General features: G+C 50.5%; 1 protein-coding gene across 1 annotated transcript in view; it reads right to left on the bottom strand.

Annotated features, from left to right (window-relative positions):
- The window catches only part of NACC2 (NACC family member 2), a 53,610-nt gene extending 39,764 nt beyond the window's left edge, over nt 1-13,846 (bottom strand). Inside the window, exon 1 of the mRNA XM_058853654.1 lies at nt 13,668-13,846. The gene's annotated coding sequence lies outside the window, so the exon portion shown is untranslated. The remainder of the gene's footprint in view (nt 1-13,667) is intronic.
- Nucleotides 13,847-14,562: the final 716 nt, after the last annotated feature.

The raw sequence follows: 14,562 nt of genomic DNA on the forward strand, positions 1-14,562 counted from the left end.
CGAGCCCGTCATCCACGTTAGAACAACCTGTGCTATGCATTGCTGTAACTTATTTCCAGGACATCCACTCACAAATTAAACCAGCTTGGAATGCTATTTCTTCCCTGCCCCATAATTTCCATAACCACTTGCAATTTTCACTCTGTTGGGAAGAGTTTCCCTGCAGCAGACGGAGGCAGGGGATGATCACGCCAGGCTCTGCTTTGGTTTTATTAATGCCTGGGGGTGAGAACACGGCTGGAGTGAGGCAGGTGGGGATGTAAAACCTGCAGAAGGGCAGCAGAGGGTAAAAGGCACTGCTGATGCTCACAGCCTAAAATGAGGTTAATTGGGAAAAGGGGGAAAACAAAGGGAATCACAGAATCCTGGAGTAGTTTGGGTTGGAAGGGACCTTAAAGCCCATCCAGTGCCACCCCTGCCATGGGCAGGGACACCTTCCTCTATCCCAGGTTGCTCCAAGCCCTGTCCAACCTGGCCTTGGACATTTCCAGGGATGGGGAACCCACAGCTTCACTGGAAGGAGCTCAATGAACACTGCAAATGCTCCTCTAAGAAATACAACAAAAACAAGAAGAAAAACAGTCATAAAGAGGCATCCTTTGAAGCAAAAAAAAAAAAAAAAAAAAAAAAAAAAAAATTGGAGCTAAATATTTGATATTATTTTGGCAGTATCACCCTTTTCCAGAGGCTACCAGAAAGAGATTTGCAGGAATGTGCTTAACACCGCTCTGCTACAAGTCCGTGCTACAAAACATTCCAGAAACAAAGAAACCCAGAAGATAAAAAGATTCCTTTCCGCCACACTGTTTAGAATAAAACACCTCCCTGCTTTGATTCAGCCTTCCTTGCAATGCTTTAAAAATAAAAAGTCAGTCTTTCCCCATAATTGACCCAGTGGGTTCCAGATCCCCGGGCTGAACCAGCAGCTGCCACCCTGACCCCAGGAGATGCCAGGGACACAGAGGGCAGAGCAAACTCATGTAACCCCTCACTGCTCTGATTTTCACGTCACAACCACACCCTGGGGCAGCTTTCGGGGTGTCCAAAGTTCTCTGTGTGACGGAAATAAAGGATTTGGTGTTGGTGGAAGGTGTGAAGGGTGGAACTCAGCTCACATCGCACCCGCCCCAGGGCGCCCCAGCGCACCCAGGGCTCCTTTTCAAGGCAGAAAACTCCGGATAAATCCATTTCCCTGCAGCAGGGAATAAACAAGGATTAGTATTCACCCGTTCATAACAGGGAAACCCTGCAGCTAGAGGTGGAGTCAGGCAGCGCCGGAACATCCAGCCTAAGTTGCTTGACGAATGCTAACTATGACTTCCAGCTTATTTATCTAATTTGGGTTGATTTTTAAATATTGATTTATCTAACCAGACACAAAAAAGAGAGCCTGAAAATTTCCAGTGTTAGTGAAAACTCCGCCTGTCGCTGTAATTCAATCTACATGTCTGAATATTACTGACTTTTGTCAATCACATTTGTATTGAGAAATGCCTAAAAAAATTCAGGACCTCGTTTTCTCAAAATGATGTTAAGTGCCTGGAAAACGGGGTTCTACATCAAATGGGCCTCTCCAAAGCCAACTGTGATGCACAGCTTGCAGGTATTTTAGTAATTTACAATATTTATCAAGCTCTATTTTTGTCAATCAATCCATAACAAGAGCAGAACAGCCAATACCTGTAGAACAATGCCCTCGATTTCAGCGCAGTCTGGTGAGAAAGGCACAGCTCTGAACTGATACAACCAGTTTGTAACACACACACAAAACACATGGAGGAGGGATGAAGTCAGTGGCAAAATCCTCAATGGCTTCAGCCGGGCCAGGATTACCTCCAGGAACGTGCTGGTTCTTGGAGAAACACAAGGAAGATGCCAAGGCTGGAGAAAAGGAGGCTCAGGGAAGATTTAACTGCTCTCCACAAGCTCCCTGACAGGACAGAGCAGCCAGGGCGGGTCAGGCTCTGCTCCCAGGGAACAGGACAAGAGGAAACAGCCTCGAGCTCTGCCAGGGGAGGTTCAGGTTGGACAGCAGCAGGAATTTCTCCATTGGAAGGGGCTGCCCAGGGAGTGCCCATCCCTGGAGGTGTCCAAGGAAGGCTTGGACATGGCACTCAGGGCTCTGGGCTGGGGACAAGGTGGGGATGGGTGACAGGCTGGACTCGATGATCCCAGAGGGTTTTTCCAAGCTCAGTGATCCTGTGAGCCTGTGAAGGCTGCATGGGGCAGGACCACCCATCCCACCACCGGGGTCTGGACCAACCTCTCACCACCCCTGCAGTGCCCCTGCTCAGGCTGCTCTGACTGGTCCCAGTGACCCAGAGGCTGAAACTGGTGATACTGGACACCTGGGGAGCTGTCCCTGTGAAATCTATCCCAGTCCTGCTCCTTGGAACTGCTGCTGGTGCAGAGGGTGATGCTGAGCATCCCCACCCTACGGAATACGAGGCACCACCACATCATTTCAGAGAGCACCGAACAGCTGAGAATATCAGAGCCTGTGATCACCATCAGGATGGATTTGAAACAATGATCTAAGCACAAAAACCCTCCCTGACCATCCCTGAACCCATGAGGTACAACACACTCCCCCCAACCCCAGCCCTGGTTTTAAAATTCAGCCTTTATCAGCTTGAGTTGAGCAAATCCAGTCAAAAGGCAGAAACGGATTGTGCTAGTAAGCAGAAAAACTGTTACATCTTCTGAATGTAATTTTGCCAAAAGCCTCTGCACAATTTTTTTTGTCACGCTTTGCATTATGAAGGAAATTTCTTTTTAGAAGAACAGGAGAATGATTTGCATAATATTCTTTGCAAGTTAATATCAGCCTCTGATAATGATCTCTGCATAATGCAAAAACGTTTGAGAAGACTGTTACAACACTAAGTAATCATATTTTAAATTATGTTTCCCTTTATAGAAAGGTGTTGCAAAAACACACAGACATGAAATCTGTCTGTTGAAGTCCCAAGAACCACCTGACCATCTTCCCACTATTCTACTGTTACAGATTGCAACACTGCCTTTCAAAATCTTACAAAACAAATTACGCTGCAACAGTCTGGCTTCACAGAAGGCAGAGCTTTTTCCTGTGCTGCTGCTCCAGCACATTACATTTCACAAGAGCCTCTGATGTTCTGCACGGGTTAAGCAAGGGCCCAGAAATGAAGCTGCAACACAATCAGACGGACCTGCGGTGATTCAGGAGGATTCTCCCGTCTCACACTGCCACCAGGCAGAGGTGGTGGCAGCACCAGGGCATGCCCTGCCTGCCACCAGGTGCAGGGGACACTGGTTTAGCTGGCTGATTGCTGCTTTGGCCCAGCTGGCTCACACATGGAGCACCGGGAATTCAGGCTGTGACGCCGCTGCCACAGCCCCAGCAGGGCAGGTGTGTCTTCCAGCAGCCAGGGATCTTCCCGAAATCTCTGTGAGGGAGGAGGTGCTGGATGCAGCCACGAGATCTCCACTCATGCCATTGCTCATGGCTAATTAGGTCAGGAACTAAACATAAAAGCAGAGGTCCAGGAGGAAGCCATTTGTACAACTCTGCCGGGCAGCATCCTATTAGATGTGGGCGCCGGCGATTTCCCTCAGCCCATCTCCGAAGGGGGATGTGGGTGGGAAGCTAATGCACTTGGATATTAAATACTTAATATGTCACTAAGACTTAACAGCCACAGCCAAGTGGTTTAAACCTGAGCCAACCTTCCCTGAACTCCGAGGAACAGAGGGAGGCTCCCGGGACAGCCCCTGCAGGAGGAGATGGAATCGGGAGTGGTACGAGGAGCAAAGACACTTCAGGACCAGTGGTACAAAGGATGTAACTCAGATTTGGGATGGAGCAGGACCCACGGGGTGGGCTGTGCTCCCAAGGGCAGTGCCAACAGCAGAGTGTGTCCCTGAAGGTCCCCAGAGCCCACGGCAGGCTCAGGAGCAGCGTGGGCAGCACGCACCGTGCAGCCGCTGTCACCCACGCCTGTGTCACTGACAACAGGGCAGCATTCAGCCTGCACGGTGGGTGGTTCTTGTCCCACCTACAAAATGAAGACTAAAATTCAAATACCAGATCTGAGAAGCCAAGGCAAGGAGAAAAGAGCCTCTGGGATGTCAGTCTGAGCTCGCTGAGGCAGCTCAAGCACTGCCCTGGGTATGAAACCACTCCAGACTCATGAGATTGCTCCTCCCCTCAACAACTTTTGGTAACTTGGAGAATTAGTCCAACTACATCCAGCGATGGGCAGGAGAACAATCCTTCACCCCACCCCATCTCCCCTTTTCATACCTTTTGAAGCAAGTTCCAAGCAGCTCCTTGCTACACCTCATCCCAGGCTGCCTCAAACGGGTTTGCAAGCATCGGGAAGTTGGGTTTTTCTTCAAAAACTGCCAGCAAATCTATCTCCTTTTTCCCCCCTAAACTGGCATATCCATCCATACTGGTGTGTGGCACCACCAGACACAATTCCTAAGCTCCCAACCCACCTCCTGTCACCTGGAAACCAGGAGGAAAAACTTCTCCCAGGTCCCAGCAAACAGGCGGCACGTGCGCCGGGGCGGGCACCAGGGCACGGGATCCGCCTGAACCAAGTATTTCCATTGCTAATGCTGCACCTTGGGTCTTATACAACATTCCTGAGGCACGCAGGAGAGGTCAGGAGAAGGCTGCAGGGTGGGGAGTGGACATCAAAGCACCCAAACAGCACAAATCCCTGAGGCACAGCCAGGGGAGGCTGCAGGAGCACGGCTCCGGTGGGGCCAGCACTTGTGATGCCTCATAAATACACTGCAATTGAACTGCACCTACGGTGCTTCAAGGATTTTGGGGAGGGAAATGCCACTTGGGAAGTGTGAAAGAGAACCAAGAAACCATGACTGTCACTTGGTAGAACCTTTTAGACAAGAAGTAAAAGCCACTGGAATATTTTTGTTTAAAATCACTTGCAACACTTTGCCCTGCAGACATCACCAATGTGCCACTGGAGTTCTCTGTGTTTTGATGATGGTCAAGCAAAAAAATTAAGCTCAATGCTCTGCCAAGCTGTGCTGGAGTGACAGCCTGGAGCAGACACACACACAGGCTGCAGGTTCTCTTGGTTTCTCCACCCCCTCCAAGTTGTGCTGCCCTTCTGTTGCCCTGCAAAGAGTTAAGTCCTCCCTCCTGCATCATTTCTCCTGCCAAATACAGATTAGTCAGCAACTACTGCAGGATACACCTCTCCTAAGGCACTCACAAACAAGGCAACAGCCAGTTTGGGATCTTAAAGGGAAGGTAAATGAGGAAACTTCCTAAAGTTGATTGCAGAAATATTCATGAAGGTACCCCGTGGCTCGGGTACCTCCAGCTGCTCTGCTGAGCTCCCACTGGCTCCCAAGGCAATGCAGAGGTGTGCTGGACACTAAATCAGCGCTGCAAGCTGGAATTAGAATCCAGCAGTGGATCTGAAAACCACCCAGAGCCAAACCCCCAATCTGGTGACACTGCCTGACCCCAGAGCAAACCTAGGGATGGAGGTTCCCACTGCCAAAACAAAGCTCTGCAAGTACCCTGGGCTCAATCTACATTTCTACAGTTGCACAAAGAAACCAAACACCCAGCAGTCGTCTGAAAGGCCAGTTATTAGATCACTTGCAATGAGCTGAAATGAAATCCCCACAGGCTTTATTGGACTACTGAGATATTGATTCTGGTGTGCTTCTCACTCAGCCTGCTGCACAGAAATTCACCCTGCTAGAAACCCCACCTGTGTGCTGGGCCAAAAAAATTCACTGGGAATGTGCAGGGTTGCTTTTCCCTGCTCCCTTTTCCGGGGCTTAGAACTTTCCCTTCCCCTAAGGACATTTAACTTGACTGGCACAAATGCTGCTGGCTTCACCCAAAGGCACAAACCAGAACACACCCCTAGTTCATCTCAGCTGAGCTGGGACATGGCTGGGTCTCACTCTGGCAAGGTCTCCCCCATTCCTGCCATTATTTGGGAATTCTGGATCCCCCAGTTCTCTCAGGTTATAAATTCACGCGATGCCTCGACACAAAACACCACCACTATAAATAATTATATTTTTTTTCCCCCACATGAAAAGGGAGTAAAACAATGAAACCCCAGGCTCTGCTGCGTGTGCAGAGGCTCTCCAGAGCTCCAAGGAAGCACTTGCACGTCCCGGGCTGCGCGACGCCTGCGTCCCTGTGATGCGGTGCCAGCAGCACGCTCTGTGCTTCACGGCTCACTTCCCACGCCATGAACCCAGCCCCAGGAAACTGCCAGCGTCTTCTCCCGAGCCCTGCAGATGTTTCAGCTCCAGTGGGCTCCCTGGCCAGCCCAGCACCATCCATCCCTGCTCTCCTGCCCGCCTTGGAACGCCCCACGAGTCGGCAGCTCTGCGGCTTCCATGGGTATATTCAGCTTTTTTATTTTTTAAAAAAATATATATAAATAAAAATTCATGCTTGCAGCATAAACACAAGCTGGGCTGGTACTCCACTCCTCCCTCAGTGGGATGGGCTCATCCCTTGACTTCCAGCTCAGTCAGTCCTGAGGAGCATCACTGCCTGGACAGCAGCACACCCACCCTCCCAAAACCCCAGAGCCTGTCCCCATGCTGCAAGGACACTGTTCTTCCCTAAAGGACCTGCCCTTCCCAATTTATCCAACATCCCACAGGAGGTGTAAAGTTCTTGGGCAGCACAGGCAAAGCTCTGGAGGTGTCCAGGAGTGTGTAAGGCTCAGGCTGACCAGCACAGAGTGTTCTGGATGGGCTGGAACCTTGGGCAGGCTGGAGCAGCTGAGCACAGCCCATGGCCCTGATGCAGCCATGGCACGGATCCTGGGAGCTGTGTGGTGAGTCAAGAAGTCCTGATGTTGGATTCACTACACAGCCTGTGAATTAGTCAATCCTCTTTCGCCTGGGGAGGGGGGCTGGTCCCAATTCAAATATTGTGTAAGCTGAAAAAGAGCCTCTTAGAAAAAAAAAACAAACCCAGACAGATAAAATGCAGAAATACTATTTTGGAGGAACTGGGGAAAGCTGAAGCAATAATGACAAACGATTCCTTGCTGCTCTCCCATTCCCTTCCTCCCAGAGCCCTAAAAAGGCTTCTCACCATCCCGCTCCGGCCCTGCTCACGTTACACCGGGATCAAGCGGAGCAGAGCCCGGTGCTCGTGTCCTGCCCAAGGTCACAGAGCCCAGGAGGAGCCCAGGAGGAGCTTCCCAGGGCTCTGCCCCAGCCTCTGACCCCGGCATTCCCACATTCCCAGGCATCACCTGGGGAGAACACACACTGCAGAGTGATGGAGCAACAGGGCTCGCTTCTCTCGGGTTCATTTCTGTGGACACCACGCAGGAGGTGAAGGCAACCTTCCCAACTCCCCCTTTTTATCCAAGGCTTCTCTCTCTCCCTCCTTTTCTTCCCCCCAGTTCTTAAAATCCAATTATAGCACGACTCTCTCAGCAGGGGTCAGTGTGGAATAAGAATCGCCCGAGTTAATGGACATGAGACCAAGAAAGATTAATGCCTAAATGGTTTCAAAAGTTGTACGATGCCGATTTCATTAACATTTTAATTGTAATGTATCTTTTTAATCTTCTTTCACACTAATGGTTTTTATATGCTTCAAAAAAGAAAAAAACCAAAAAAACTGCTGACAACAAAAATATCAACATACCAAAATTAACAGACGGAACTGAGTGCTGTAATGGGAGCTGAATGAAATGCAGAAAAGCATGTTAATGATGCATTAAGAGTAGAAACTGTGCTCAGACAAGAGTCAAAAATCCACCCTACACTTGCATGCCCTGTCTTGGAACAAGAGCACCTTTACCCAGGTGTTCAGCATGACCCCACGTTGTGTCTTACAGGGGGGATGTGCTGAAGCAACAACCCCAGCAGCTTTACCAAATGCAGAGGTTTATCCAAAAAACAAAAAGCTGCTGGCAATTAATCTAATTTAACCAGGGTGACAGAGAGGAGCAGCAGGTTCAGGGGAGGAGGCTGCTGCTGCTGTCCATCCCCTTCTCCATAGAATGGCACCACTGTGGTTGTCACCACTCCCTGGGCTCAGGTACCTCAGGCACAGCAGAATTCCCAGACAGGAAAAATGCTGTTGCAACCACCGTGCAAAATTTTATTTTACTTAATTAGAAGACAATTAAACCTAGGCAATAATGTTTCATTAAGCATGGGCATGTATTGATGATGTTAGCATGGATAAACGGAGGCACAGAAGGAGCAGATAATTGGGGAGCAGACAGATGACGTTTTAAACAACTTTGGTTTGTAGACATGAGTGAGAGATGGTTCTGTCACCTGCCCTGAGGCCAAGCTGCAGCTGCAAGGGTGATGCAAAACCCACAAAGTTTTCCTTCCCAGTCCATCAGAACTTCTTAGAAGGGAAAAGATCCAGTCAGAGGGACTCAAAGCCTCCTTATGCCCATTAGGAAATCATAATCCCCAAGTCTGTCATGAGGATGTGATTCCAGCCAGAACAGAACAGCCAAAATGCAGATTATCCACTCAGGTTTAGTCCTTCAAGGTTGGTGCAGCTGGGGTGGTGCTGGGGCAGGTTTCCAGTGAAGGGGCACCTATGGAGAGAGGTTCCTCCTGCTTGGGGGAATTGCACCCCACAGGATCTCAGCCATGGAGCAGTGCCTGTGCCAGGAGGGGTCTGTACTCCCACAGGGCAGCCAGGCTCATGCATCCCACTGGAAATCTCCCAGCAAGCCCCATCTGCCAATTCCCTTGGAAATCAAATCCTTTCATCCACATTCAAATGTATAAACCCTCACTGCCCATCTCCTTTGGGCACCTGGCCATTGCCTTCTGCATGGCACACCACGAGAATTTATGTCTCACATTAAAACTGTGGAGCACAACCCCATAAAGCTCAGGAGGGCAAAAACATTATCACCCCTTTTGCCGTGTCACCACTGCCCAGCGTCTCCTACAGCCTCCCTGCAAGGATTGATGTTCTCTCCTGCTTCCCTAATGCTTCATATAATCCAAGAGTAAATGTTTGTCCTATGACAGGGAGAACTGGCATGTAAAACATGTCCCCCCACACAAAATGTATATATATATCCCAGGCTGCCATATGCTTCTTCCCAGTGGATACCACGGCAGGAACGCGCGTGTGGAGCGCAGCCAGCGCCGGCACCCGCAGGCAGGACCCTTCTCCAGCTCAGCCTCAGCCCCACTGAACCCACAGCTCCTTGGGGGTTCCAATCCTTGGATTGCAGCCCCAGCCCCCCCCAGGGATGGAAAACACCTGCCTGCTCTCCCCCAGCTGATGCGTCCACAGGAGCCACCAAGGAGATGCTGCGGGCTGGGGAAAAAGAGGAATTTTCTCCTGCTGTTTTAATGAATGATGAATAGATGCTGCTAATGGCTTTATGGCCGTGGGGATGACACCGGGGAGGTGAAGTGTTTAATCTGGTCCCAGTGACTATATATGGTCACTCTGATGGAGCCACCTCCCTCTGCTCACGCTCTGCTGCCCTTGGCTCCTGGCACTGGGCTCCGCTGCAAACTGGCAGGGCCTGGGCACGGCGCCGGCGCGCCAGAAGTCAGCAGACTCCCCACGTTCCTGTGCTCTCTCTCCCCCTTTCCCAATTTTTTTCTGGCTTGTAAAAATCTTTTATCGGTTAAAAACCAGAAATAATGTGCAAATACTCAAGAAAAAAAAAAGAAAAAAAAAACATTTTAAGAGTGCTTTATAGAGAACTGTTGCACAGGGGAAAAAAAAACAAACTAACCTGTCAAGTTACTTATGCTTAAATGTACATTTCATAATCACTTTGAAGTTTTATGAAAAAAAAAATAAAATCAATCTTTTGGTGGAAAGTGTATCAATTTATTCAGCTCACACAGGCTGGTTTGCTAGAGCAGGGTAGTTTGTGGCTGCGATTCCTGCCCCCTCCCATCCACCCACCTAGGGGAAAAAAATGCACTGAAATATTTGTCTTCATAGGAAACGCAGCACCAAAAAAATGCACTCGACACGCAAAATTCTGTGAAAAGTCTGACGTGAGGAGCTCTGAAAAGCCTGAGGCCAAACTGTGCCGGCTGCGAGCAGCCCCGGGAACACACACAGCACAAAACCTGTGCCAAGGGCTATTCATCTTCATTTTATCCCACTGAGCCCGCAGCTTTCGGGGGGTCTTGGTCACCGCACCAAAGAACTGCTCCCATCACTCCTGTCCCAGCAGCATCCTCCATCCCTCCTGCTCAACCCAGCCCAAATCCCCGGGATCCTTCCCCAGGCTGGGAGAAGGAGGAAGCTCCACACGCTGCTTCCATCCTCTGTCCCAGCAGTCCGATTTTTATTACCTCCGTCCCCATTTAGGAGTAACCACATGACAAACCCGAGCGCAATCCTGCCCGGGGAGCTCGCCTGGGATTGCCTCTCCCTCCCCCGGAACATGGCATTTTAGCAAGTTTTCCCTTCACAGCAGAATTTGTGGCTACAAAGAATGTTAAGATTTACTTTATTTATTTTTTTTTTCTTTTTTCAGATTCCTGTTCTGCCTCCAAACATTTGCTTAAAAACAAATTGAACTTAAAAAAAAAAAAACAAAACCAAAAACCCCAACAAAAAATAAACCACTAATGAATCACAGTTCCTAGCAAATGAGCAATTGCAGTTGACACAATGAATTATGCCTGAAGCAAGCTGGGAAACATATTTTGCAAATGATCTCATCCACAGGCAAACCTGGCATGACACTTGATTTGCTAAAAAAGACACAAAGCCTGTCAAAATTCCTGTCACTCCGCAAATAAAGTCAGGTAGAGAAAACCAACAGCCTCACCCTCTTTTAAGCACGCTTCACCTATTTCTCAATTGCTCCACAGGCTCGATTTAATAAAACAAAAAAACCCCACACGCCCTCCTGTAGGTGTGCCCATCCCAGTGGGTGCTGAGGGCTATGGGATCCGCTGCCACTTCCCTGCTTGAGGAATAAATGGGCTGGGAAGCTCTCTTTGGATGCCAAACACAGGCTCAGCTCGATTTGAAGCCTAATTGCAGCAAGATACGATGCTCGATGCTCGCTCTGGCCATTAGGTATGGCAGGGAACTCACAATTCCCTTTAATTTCCTCCAGCTGAATGCCTGGGTTTTATTTCTTTCATTACATTCAAGTAAACTCAAAGACAGGTTAGAAAAGAAGGGGAAAGAAACCACTCAAGTGCAGCCCCCCCTGCTCCTCAGCATCCCTGGAACTGTCTCGGAGCAGTTCCCTTCTGCCCAGCACATCCCACCCTATTTCCCCACCTGAAAAGCTGCTGGCTCAGAAAACCTGGAAAAATTCAAAGCCATGGCTTGAATCCTCCTTCTAACCCCATTTTGTCAGGCTTGAATATTTTTAAACACAGAGCAAAGCAGGAGCCGAGTCCCAGCACTGTTTCCCAGGTTGTTCCATGATGTTTGTCCCCAATCCACGTCACCCCAGTGCTGCTGTGCCAGCAGGGCCAGCTCTGATCCCATCCCTGCAGGGGCAGGGACCACGGGCTGTGCTACAGGACAGCCTGAAATAAATATTTCCATTCCAAGGTGAGCTGGGTTGTGTCCCCAGCCGGGAAAGCGCAGTCTGGAGGTTTCTCCCGAGCCAGCCCAGAGCTCCCCGGGTGGATCAGGCTCTGGCAGGAGCTCTGCTGGTGTTTCTTCCCTGGCCAGCAATGCTGCAGAGTGGCCTCGCTCCTCCTGACACCTCCAGCTGGGATCTGAGCCAAAGCCCAGTCCAGAGGGACTCACCTGGATGCTCCAGCCAGGCTCAAGTTCAAGGAGAAGGGATTTTTCTTTCCTGGACTTACAAGCAGCGAGGATGCTCCGTGTCCCCCCGAGCGTGGGGACGCTGCCCTGTCACTGGCACCGGCCGAGAGGAGCCAAAATCTGCCTCCAGTTCCAGCAGGCTCCCTCAGGAAAGCACAGTCATGGCTGGGGGAGCTAAAAGGCTTTTATATTGCCAGAGGGCTCCAAAAATATCACTTCCAAAATGATCCAGCATCAACACACACATCTTAGCTAATAGCATCCATCTCTTAGAACAAAGCGGGGCTCTGGGAAAAGCTTGGGGAGCCCTGGACAATGTTTTGGGACCACTGCCCTGCACAGCCACAGCCCAAGCAACACTCAGACCACATCTCTGCCCCCCCTGGGACCCCCTGCTCCTGCCCTGATGCCTGGCTTTATTCTGCTCTCTGCAATTCCAGCTGCCTTGGGAGGGTTTTTTTTGACAGATTTTAAGTTTCAGAAATCCTTCCCAACCCTGCAGTGTCCCAAAAGGACAGCTTTTACCCAGTGAAGCCTTAATTAAAAGGCCTCTGCAGGAGGAAAAACCCCAAAACACAGCAGTCATAACCACAGAAGGACATTTACTCTCAGAAGGAAGAAGATGAGACCCCGAATTTTTTTTATACTTGCCACTTCAAATCCAAGCATTATCACCTCCATCATCCTCACCCTGAGGTCACAGCCTTGCTGTTCTCAGCTGGGCAAACCACAGCAAGTCAGCTCACAAGGAAGAGCTCAGCTTTGCTCTTTTGAGTTAAAAGCTTTCAGAATTTCAGAGCAGGCTGTGAATCCAGCAGGAAATTTGGGATGAGGCGAGCTGGGATGCTGCACTTTGGAGCAGCCCCGGTTCTCCTGAGGACCCCATGGCAGTGTCCCCACGGAGCAGCAGCAGCAGCAATCATCCTGGTTTGTTTACCGATCCCAGCTTCTCCTGCTGTTTAATATTTCAGCTGGAGAAGGTGAGCCGGCACGCCAGCCCCTCAATTACGCAGAGCGAGAGGCAAACACTTGGCAGGCAGCGAGCACATCAAGCTGCCCACAAGCCTCGCAAATGCCTCCGGAAAGGAGAGGGGAGAGAGGGGGAAAAAAGAAAAAAAAAAGAAAAAAAAAAAAAAAAAGAAGGGAATATTCAAATTAATGAGCCGGCGGGTAATGGAGACTTGGCTGGAAGTGATCCTGCACTTTGCCGGCGGAGCAGCACGCGATGTACCGCTGGCGTTGGATTTTCCTAGGGCAGGGAAGATGTTTGGAGAAGTCCTTGAGCGCTGTAACTACAGCAGGCTGCGGCGGGCAGGGGAGCGCAGGCTCCCGCAGCCGAACCCAACTCCTGTCCCCGGCTCCTGCAGCGCCAGGGGGTCCCCGCCGGGTCCCGGGGGACCCCCGTGAGCCCCCGCCACCCCACGGCTCGCAGGTCCATCCCCAACCCCCAATGTCAGCGTTCGGCCGGGTTTTGGATTTCAATCTCTCCCTTTCCGCAGCGTTTCCCTCCCCCGGCAGCCCAAGTCGGAGCCTGCGCCCGCATTTCTCCCCTGAGCGCGCCCTCAGCCCCGCCGCCCCCCGGCGGGCTCAGCCCCGCTCCCCCCGTGCCGCAGGAACTGCCCGAGCCCCCGGACCCCGCTTCCCACGGGGGTCACAGCCCCGCCGGGTCCCCCCTCCCCGGACCCCCCCGGGACCCCCGGGACCCCCGGGCTGTGGGTGAAGGGCGCGATGTGCGCGTCCCCTCAGCCCAGCCCAGCCCAGCCCAGCCCAGCCCAGCCCGGCCCGGCCCGGCCCGGCCCGGGGGCGATGCGGGCTCGGCGCTGTCCCGGGCGCTGCCGGGGCCGCTCCCGGGGCCGGGCCGGGGCTCGGGGCCGGGCCGGGGTCCCGGGGCTGCGCTCACCTGCGGGGCGCCGGCCCCCGAGGCTGCCCTGGGCCTGACGCGGCGGGGCCGGGCGGCGGCAGGAAGTGATTCCAGCCGCTCCTCACATGGACTTTCCCTGACCTCGCCCAGCAGCGCCGGCAGCCGCCGCACAGACCGGCCCGGCGGGACCGGCACCGGCAGCGGCTCCGCGCCAGGGCCGCCCGCGGGGCGGGGGCGGGAGCGGGGGGCGGCACCGGCCCGGGGGGACCCGCGGGAGGAGCCGGGGGGAGCCGGGGGCGGGACCCGCCATGGACACCCCGAGCCCCCCCGGGCCCGCTCCCCCCACCCCGGGCCGCGGAGGGGCGGGCACGGCCCGGAGCGGGGCGGGACCCGCGGGGCTCGGGCTCCTGCCTCCGGCTCCCAATGACTTCTACTTACTGTATTTTATTTTATTTTATTTTATTTTATTTTATTTTATTTTATTTTATTTTATTTTATTTTATTTTATTATTTTATTTTATTTTATTTTATTTTATTTTATTTTATTATTTTTTAATTATTTTTAATTATTTTTTTATTTTTTATTTTCATTTTATTTTATTTATTTTTCATTTTTCATTTTTTATTTTTTATTTTTTATTTTTCATTTTATTTTTTCATTTTATTTCATTTTTATTTCTTTTTATTCTATTCTATTTTAATAATTTTTATTTTCTTTATTTTATTTTTTCATTTCATTTTATATTTTCTAGTATTTTATTTCATTTTATTTAATTTATTTTATTTTACATTTTATGACATTTCATTCTATTTTATTTTAATATTATTTTATTTTATTTATTTATTATTTTAGTCTATTTTAGTCTATTTTAGTCTATTTTAGTCTATTTTATTTTTTAAAACTTGTTTTATTTTTATTTTACTTTTGTCTATT

This window comes from Poecile atricapillus, chromosome 20 (genome assembly GCF_030490865.1).
Source record: "Poecile atricapillus isolate bPoeAtr1 chromosome 20, bPoeAtr1.hap1, whole genome shotgun sequence".
Taxonomy (NCBI): Eukaryota; Metazoa; Chordata; class Aves; order Passeriformes; family Paridae; genus Poecile; species Poecile atricapillus.